Below are 8,281 nucleotides of genomic sequence, written 5' to 3' on the forward strand. Positions count from 1 at the left end.
GAAAATGATGAGAATAATACAAACATAAATCAAAACACAAGCACAATCATTAATACAAGTTACTAACAGTATTTTAATTTGTTCTTTTGAAGATTGAAATGTATTCTGCTGCTCAGTGTTGGCAAGTTACAATGTAATTAGTTACTTTTTTTTTTAGTTAAAAAGTAATAACATTTTTTAAATATCTATTACTGCCTTTCAGGCACTTCACTTGAGTTTCACATTTCTAAAATACATTTAAATCTTAGTGGAGAAAATGTAAATGAGGCTTATTTTCCTCTGCATGATAGACATCCCATTAAAACACTGACATTCATGACATCAAGTATATTTATAATCGTTATGAATATTGTCTTGCTCTTCCTCCGAGCTGATGTGCTCATCACAGATTGGCTTACTGCTCACAACATAATGCGCCACTTTTGGTAAACTGATGCTTACAAAGATTAAAGATTCTGTCATCAGTTTAACGTTTCAAGAGAAGTCAATGTTTCCTTCTGTCTCTGAGAGAAACATTTCAGCTTCTTTCCCAACACTAGCCCCGCTTACATGTTGTATTCCGATTATAACCAGTTTAAAAGTCCAATCAGAATGAAAATGCTCCATGTCAACACCTCAATCGGAATAAAAATGCTCAAACCGATTGAAATGTCAGCATTTGTGCTTATAAAACTTAAACTTTTTTATTTATTTTTTAAATGACCGATCGTTTCGCTAGATAAGACCCTTTTTCATCGCCTGGTATCGTTTAAAGCCATTTGAAGCTGCACTGAAACTGTCATTTGGACCTTGAACCGTTTGGGTCCCATTGGAGTCCATAATATGGGGAAAAATCCTGGAATGTTTTCATCAAAAACCTTCATTTCTTTTCGACTGAAGAAAGAAAGACATCGACATCTTAGATGACATGGGGGTGAGTAAATTATCAGCAAAAGTTTTTTTAAAAGTGAATGCAGTCCTTTAAGTCTGATTATGACAGAAATAAAGTCAGTCTTCTTTTCTCTTCAGTTGATTTCATCTAAAGCTGTGGCTTAAGTCAGTTGTTTACAGTAAAATCTCACTGTCAAATTTAATAAACAAACAAAAAAGTACAATTCTGTGATTTGCTTTGTGTGATTTTATGTGTTTTTGCACATAATGCTATAGTGGAGATATGTTAGTGTTTAATGATCTGTTGGGATTTAAAGGGTTTCTGTTGAGTTTTGTGTGTCACCATTGTGTTGAAGAGTAGAGCCTGAGCTTCAGTCCAGGATGAGCAGGAAAACACTGATGTTATGCTGCATGTTGCTTTATTTAAAAGCAGTGATTGTGTAGTTGCTGATGCATTGATGATGTTTTTAAGTTCTTCAACTCATTCATGTGTGATGATGATCACTAGTAGGATTTAGTTAAATTGATGTTTCTAATTAACTCATAAAGTCTTTTTCTTAGTGGATTCAAATTAAATAATCTCACAGTATAAATATTTAATGGAAATTGACCAATGAGTTTTCTCAGGTTTTAATTCAGTTACATACTGTAAAGATTACATTAAAGAACTGTAAATTCACAGCTGCTCTTGTTTTGATGCTTTTTTTTACAGTATAATTGTAGTTTATGATTTACAGTACTCTTGTACAATTTACAGGCTTACTGGCAACCAAAATTACCAGTAAGTTGCTGTGAATTTTACAGCAATTTGTTAGTGCTGTATTTTTACTGTTAAATTGTAGTTGATGTTTTACAGTACTCCTGTAAAATTTACAGGCTTACTGGCAACCAAAATTGCCAGTAAGTTGCTGTAAATTCTACAGTAAATTTTTTACAGTGTTGTTTGTGGTTCATTTTCATATAAATCATGCAGATTTTAGATGCTCTGAGTAGAACTGTGCAGTATGAAAGTTATTTCCCATATCTCGGGTATTTACTTATATTTAATATTAACACTGTGTGTTCACTGGACGAACTGGTTAGTTGATTGTGATAATAATTCTTCAACATCAAGTTAATTCTTACATCTGATTTAAATATTTAAAATTAATTATAACTATTTATACTTAATTATTCATATTTTATTTTTGGGCTAATTATTTATTATTCATATATCATTTCAGAAGTGAGGGGGACAGAAATGTCAATACCAATTTCTTCTGAACTTTGTCAAAAAACTTAAAGAAAACAAATACACGGCTGAACAACCACCTATAATTTGTATTCTATAATACTTGTTCCTATATTTTCCTAATGGCAATTTTATGATTGGTGTAACTATGTGTGGCCCTCAGTGTTTATTGACAGTTTAAAAGATACAGATAAATATGCTCCCCCTTTTAAATTTTAAACTAAGTAATGACAGAGTTCTGACAATAATGAGCCTACTGTGACATTTCCTGATAATACTGTTGCGAAACTTGCGATTTAGTTTTAAAGAGCTTCACCAATAGAGGGCGCCCTCAGCGTTACGCTAGCCGTGGATTGGTCACTGACGCTAGTAGAGTGAGAGAGCGCTCAGTACGGAATGACACGCAACGGAGAGTTTTCCCAACATAAGTCTCTATGATCTATTTTTCCAGGTAAGCTGACAATAATTAGTCATCTAGTAAGACACAAGAGTATTATGTGTTAATAGAGCTGTAGTTTGTGCCACAGATATTAACAGATGTCGAACTTTATGGTGGTTAAGAATGTTTGCACCTAAAATGGCGGGCGATAGTAAAAGATCGTAACTTTCAGCATGAGTGAAAATGATGAGTAAGTGTGGAAAAAATACAAGACAAGTGACGGGTGATAAACTAATCGTTGATAAATACATGAATTAGCCGTGTGTGGTGTTAAAAACATCGAAGCTGTTTTAGCAGGCCTCTGATCACACCGCTCACGTGTTAATGGCATCTAACCACATTTCTTCAGCCATTAGCTGTAAAAAAGAGCATCCCATGGTGTATTATCAATAATAATTCTAGTCAGACTCAGTTTTAAAATGATTTTATTATTAATTTAGTGAGTATGTAATGTTCATATACAGTTACAGATAATGACAGTCTGGTTAATTGTGTTGTTCTCCTGTCGTTTCAATACTGCGGCAGCCTCCCTAAAAGCTGACTTGCAGATTTCGCCATGACTCGTCTTGATTACAATATGATCACATTTCAATAACTTCATTACACATTCACACTCACTCAATCGCCCTCATTCCTCCGGGCGTCGACGACATTGCTTTATGGAAGGCGTGTCTGTAGCACAATTAGCCTACTTGAATAGAGAGCCTAAGTCCCTCCCCTCCGCTTCCGGCTCATGGGACCTTATGTCGGAAAAAATATGTATGGTAGTCAATGGCGAGAGACAACTTATCTTTTTATTCCGTCTGAACTGTGCCCTGAATTAGACATATGATGTTTGTCAATTTAAAAGATAATTATGAAAGTCAAGAAAATCGCAGTTTGTCATAAAACAGAAGAGTAACATTTAGATTTATGTGAAAATCGCTCAATGAACTACATCTCTCGTCTCGCACTATGTACGTCACCAACAGTCCGTGTGCAGTCTGGTACAAAACACTCAGGCTTGACGGTGTAACGTTACGATTATAACGTAAGACTATAGAAAAAATGACAGACATTAGCTTCAGTAAAGTTAGCTTCATTCATTGAGAGAAAAGGTATGACGTCACATGTGCGCCTTTTGGGTTTGTAGTCTTTGTAATAACGTATTTTATCTGTCTTATACCTCAACAGTTTTACATCAAACTGCGACTTTCTTGACTTTAAAATGTATCTTTTAAATAGACAAACATGTGAAATTCAGGGAACAATTCAAACGAGATCAAAATATTTGTTGTCTCTCGCCATTGACTTCCATACAATATTTTTCCGAAATAAGGTCCCATGGTGTTCCACCGGAAGGGCTCTCTATAAGCCCCACTCACTCATTAACATAAAATTTACATACAGGTTGTCTTTGAAAATGAAAACGAAAACTAAAACTGTGAAATAAAAGAGGAAATAAAATTACAACTAAATTTTACATTTGAATTTGTATTGTCACTAATATTTCATGAGCGGTAATAAAAAGCTTTGTAAAATTTCATTTTAATATTGGCAGTCTTGCCTCGAGATTGAAGTGAAAATGAAGTGTGAAATCACCAATTGCATTTTATTTTTTAAATTTGACAGCGATGATGCATTGTCACCGTGAAAATGAAATCATTTAATTTCATTCTCAATTTTGTCACATACTTTGCGTACAGTTTTCTGTAATGAAATGGTTCATCTGGTTTTAGTTTTAGTTTTTATCATTTAATTGATTGGTTTAATTTAGGCAGAAAATGCCTTGACCCGGGGATCCATTCCTTGTCGGATGTTTTGCGCTTTCTACAGCACAGAATGGATAGCGGGTGTCAGCTATGTGTCACGGTCACCAATCAAATGAGTTACTCGACAAAAGTGCATTATTGTTACTTAGCAACAGCATTCTTTGACACAAGCTGTCCAATCAGTTACAAGGAATGTTTTAAGTAGTAACCAATAAAAATATGTTTTACAATCCAACCGCCTCTTTGAAAAATTACCTGCCATTGGCTGGTGGCGGGTGCTAATTTCCCACCCTGTTATTACTTCTATGTATCCGTTTCTGACTTTCTGTGTGAGAGCGCCCTCTGGCTTCCAGAATGAATGAAACACATTAGAGCGTTCACGCAAACGTCTCATGAACGCGCTTCGCAGAGCTGGAGCAAGGAGAGTGTTTTTAGTTAAAGAGTGTATACACTTTGTTTTTATTTTTCTGAACATGACTGACCGTGTCGCTTGAAGACCTTTATTCATCGGCTAGGTCGTGTGGAGGCCTCTGAAGCTGCATAAATATGCATTTGGACTGTTCTTTAATAGAGAAAAATCTTTGAATGTTTTCCTCCAAAACTTTCATTTCTCTTCGGCTGAGGAAAGAAAGTCATCTTGTACAGCCTCGAGTGAGTAAACAATCCAAAAACGTTCACTTTTGAGCTAACAATTCCTTTACGAGTGCGTGTGGTAAAGAAGGGGAGGATTGAGTTTTATCTGAGGCCTTTATGGAAAAGATTCTGATTTGTGGATTATGGGTGATCGGGACACACACTAACGTGGGATTAGTTGTAACACACTTGTTTTAAATGCTTCCACACATGCCAGCATGACGAAACTTAGTGTATTTATTAGTTACCATATCAACACTAGAGAGAAAATTGCATCAAAATTCAGAAATTTTGGAAAGATATCACTGAACATTTATTTAACCATTGCAAAAGTAGTTAATTTTTCATCAGTTTTTTATGTTTATTTAAAATTAGACAAATCTGATATTATTTTATTCTTATATCTTAGGGCTGGACGATATGGCCAAAATTTATATCACAATATATTTCTTAATTTCGGTCGATAGGCTATGATATCATTCTGATATCGATATGAACAATATAAAAGCCTCAGGAAAAACTGCAAAGAGCGCCTACAATGAATGTCCTGTACCAAGTCTCTGAAACCTCCTCCTATAAAACTATATAATATTTTAGAGATAAAAATGGTACAAATAAATTGTTCATATTTTATTTGTATTTAGCCTTCATACAAACATGAAATGTGAAATCACGTCAAATAATAAGACTCAACTTATTAATATTCATATATTTAACTTTAAACTATAGGCTAACAATATATTGTGATATATTGATATTGAATTATTGTCCAGCCCTATTATATCTGTTATTTAACAGTTGATATGGTTCTTTAACCAGCAGAAAACACAGGGTTTAAATCCCAGTTGCGCTGGAGGGGAACATTGTAACAATGCGTTACAAATTACAATGAGCTCCTATTAGAAATATGCTATTCTATTCCATTCTATTCTATACTTTTATGAATTTTATTGAGAAACCATGAGAAAAAGGTGAATAAAGGCTGAGTCAATGTTCAGAAATTATTCATTATTATTTAGTTTTGAACTATGCTGTATAACTGTGTTTTGTGGTGTGTTTGTTGTCACAAAAATATTTTATTTTTAACTATTTCAAAAATGCCATTATATGAAAAAATGTAAGAATTTTATTTTATTGACAAAATATTTGAGTTTGTCTTGGATATCTATTTTTATTAGATCAGATAACATTACAATGTTACAATGTGCCCCTCACATGTAAGGTGAGGCATGCTGTCACATTTCACTTCCATTCTTTCGGGGTATATCAAGAAAAAGTATACACTGTATTAATGAAACAAAACCACATAATTGTACTAGACTTGTAAAATCAATGCAGGGAAAAATAAATCAGAAAAAAATACTCTGAACCCCGCCAATGAACCTTTAAATCTGGATACCAGAGTGATCAATGAAAACGGCAGCGGGATGGCATAAATATACATTTATTCAGCAGAGATTTTTATTGAAAATGATGAGAATAATACAAACATATTGCTAAATCAAAGCAGAACACAAGCACAGTCATTAATACAAGTTACTAACAGTATTTTAATTTGTTCTTTTGAAGATTGAAATGTATTCTGCTGCTCAGTGTTGGCAAGTTACAATGTAATTAGTTACTTTTTTAGTTTACAAGTAATGTACATTTTTTAATTGTCTATTACTGCCTTTCAGGCACTTCACTGAGTTTCACTCTTTCCCAACAGTGACCTATAGGGCCATCCTTAAAAATATTCTTGTTTGCCGTAACCCGACCGACCCTGTCAATTTAGTACCGACCCAATTCTTATTTTTTTTTCCCTTTTAGTCCGACCGACTTGCCGGTTGTAAAATGCGTTAAGACCGACCGATTTTATTTTAACTCTTCAAACAACTAATACAAATGCAATAAAATAATATTAGTTATTAAGTATTGTGAATATAAATTGCCTAGACCTACATACAAACATAAGCTACGTTCTTTCTTTTAAATAAAAACCCGTGGCGCGTCATCTATGATTATGTTTACACCATTGGTTTACGCATGTCACACTACGGCCTGCAGGCTAAGTTTGCTTCGTTTCATTCACTGTCAATGGTTCGCGCTTGCTTGGTAATGATGGCTGCGGCTTTACTCTAAAGATTATTTCATTTTTATATGTTGTTGAATATGGTTTATTAAAAAATAAAAATGTGAGAGCTTGTTAAAGGCTATATGTCATGTTTTAGTCAGATATGACGACGCTACTGCAACACGCATCGCCGCAGATGAGAAGCTGAGCATCAACGTGCTATCGCAAATCAAAGTGAAAGTAAGTCGCAGACGCTTATACCATGGGCTGTTTAAATACTCGATTCTGATTGGCTGGAAGGTGTGCAGTAAAACCGTTTAATGCACAGGTAGTTCCAGTCAGTTTGATTACAGTTCGAAATTAATCCGCTACATTGGTAACCATAGTAACACAGATAAACTTGCAAGCAGAGTGAGAGACGCATATGAAAACGTTTAGGTAGGCTAAATGGATGATTTTTGAATATCGTTTAATTTGTATCAGTGTTGCCTGTCATTCATAAATAATTGTAATAAATCCATTAAAGAATCATTAAGTTAGCTATATGCTTAAGCAACGAGGGGACTGTAGCTGCTAGACTTTAAAGAAGAGACGCACACAGGTAACTCGCGCACGCATCTCTCTCTCTCTCTCTCTGTTCCTTCTCCTTCAGTTCTCTGTCTCTCTCTTTTAATAATGAATTTAAATAAATGTGAATTCATTCAAATAAAAGCAATCCGATGGCTCTACTTTATTTAAAGCGGACGGAGTGCAAGAACTGACAAGCCTTAACTTAAGAAATAACCGTCATTTTTACACGTCTGTTAAAAATTACACTGTAAACATCAGTTACAGCTTTAACTTATTTTTAACTTGGCAAATAACCAAGGTATAAGCGGGATAATCCACGGCTAGCCATGCATTAAAGAATTTTAATGCACTTCGTAGAGGCAACCACCCTCCGCTTCGCGTCGGGTGGTTCTTCGCCTCTACGTCGTGCATTAAAATCCTTTAATGCATGGCTAGCCGTGGATTATCCCTTACTTAACACACAATCATCTTCATTAAATGTAAAGAAACGAAATGATCTTACCAGGGCTGTTTCCGCTTTCTCTTATTGTGGGCTTTGATTCAGAAATTTTAGCTGATGATCAATAAAATAATGTATCTCATAACTGCATATAGCGGGAATTGAAGATCGGATTTATATCTGCAAAACCCCCCCACATATTTAGCCTATGTAACCAGGTGTAAATGGAATCGTTTTGATAAATCAGATTGCAATCCGATCTGAGAAAACGCATGAAGTGGCCTGGTGTAAACAG

Source organism: Squalius cephalus, assembly GCF_949319135.1.
Source record: "Squalius cephalus genome assembly, chromosome: 2".
In the NCBI taxonomy this organism is placed as follows: Eukaryota; Metazoa; Chordata; class Actinopteri; order Cypriniformes; family Leuciscidae; genus Squalius; species Squalius cephalus.